The sequence below is a fragment of the Hevea brasiliensis genome, chromosome 1, assembly GCF_030052815.1.
Source record: "Hevea brasiliensis isolate MT/VB/25A 57/8 chromosome 1, ASM3005281v1, whole genome shotgun sequence".
Classification (NCBI taxonomy): domain Eukaryota; kingdom Viridiplantae; phylum Streptophyta; class Magnoliopsida; order Malpighiales; family Euphorbiaceae; genus Hevea; species Hevea brasiliensis.
Window position 1 is genome coordinate 79,024,910 of NC_079493.1, and position 1,537 is coordinate 79,026,446.

The window sequence follows — 1,537 nt, forward strand, 5'->3', positions numbered from 1 at the left end:
ATTAGATTGATTAAGGCACTCTTTGTCTCACTCGAAAGGGTATTCAAAGGATTTAAGAATTAATCTCCTTAAAACCCGTAAGTTCCACAAGATTGGATAACCAATTTGAAATCCCAAAATAGCTCGAATATGAAATCCCGAACTCCGGAATCGCCTTTTTATCATTGTTAATTTCTAATCAAATTTAATTGCTTGCCATTTTAAATCTTGCCATATTTGAACTTGCTTATTTCAATTTGATGCAATTTTAGTTTAATTAATACATTGTTGGATAGATTATTAATTTTGCACATATAGATTTCATACTCAAATACCCATCAATTTGTTACTTTAATTTCAAAGATAGTTCAATTTAGTCAACTTTTTATATCAAAAATTCAATCATTAACACAACTCCTCGTGGAAACGATATCTTTTTCTATACTACTTGTACGACCCGTGCACTTGCGGTCGGGCCACATCAAGTTTTTGGCGCCGTTGCCGAGGAGTTGTTTGTTTAAGATTGAATTCTTGATTATTTTAGTTGTTTATAGTTTTATCTTTGTTATCTTTTCATTTTGTGTTTGTTTGTTCTTTTTCAGGTACTTTTAATCTTTTATGAGAAGAGCTAGAAGCACAAGTGACACATCCTTATTGTTCAATCTCGAATTGAGAAATTTTGTAAAGCCAACAAGAAAGAAACCAGAAAAAGAAAAGAAGCTCTGAGAGAAACTGAATTAGAAGAAGTCATGGCTGATGAAAGAATTAGAATTGGTGGTAATGCTGGAAATGATCGAAACAATGAAAATGTAGCCCAAGGAGAAGAGGTTGTAAATGCTAATGTGCCTAGGGGAAGTATGATGGATCATGCTTTTCCTCGGTTTGATGACTTGAGAGAAAGCATAGCAAGACCAAGAATTGATGCAAATAGTTACAAGATGGATTTTGGGGTTCTTCAAATGATTCAAAATTCCCAATTCGGGGGACATCCTTCTGAAAATCCACACACACATCTAAAAAAGTTTGCTATGATTTGTGACATGCAAAACAACTGGAGTATCTGATGATGCAGAAGATTGAAGCTATTCCCATTCTCTTTGAAAGAGAGAGCATTGGATTGGCTTGATTCTTTACCTCACAACTCCATTACAAATTGGGAGCAACTCACTGATGCATTTCTTGCACAATATTTTCCACCTGGAAAAACTCAAGAATTGAGGAACCAAATGATGCCTTTTAGACCAAGAGAAGATGAAACTCTCTATGAGTCATGGATGAGATGGAAGGAATTAGAGAGACAATGCCCACATCATGCCATTCAAATGGATGATAAATCGAATTTTACACCAATGTTACTCCTGCAATCGGAGGGATTATTGATGCTCAAACAGAGGAGAATTTATTATGAAGCATGAAGATGAAGCTTATGAGCTATTGGAGAAAATTGCAAAGAATACTCATCTTTGGAGTAGTCCAAGAGGACCCGGCTCCAACTCAAAAGGCAAGGCTTTGGAATGTATGATCTTGATCCATTCAATATGATTAATGCAAAGTTTGA

The 1,537-nt window shown here is 35.1% G+C and overlaps 1 non-coding gene across 1 annotated transcript; it reads right to left on the reverse strand.

The window, feature by feature from the left end:
- Positions 1–1,190: 1,190 nt before the first annotated feature.
- On the reverse strand, positions 1,191–1,297 carry LOC131169859 (small nucleolar RNA R71). The gene has a single exon (XR_009140792.1). It is a non-coding gene; the product is annotated as a small nucleolar RNA R71 (small nucleolar RNA).
- Positions 1,298–1,537: the final 240 nt, after the last annotated feature.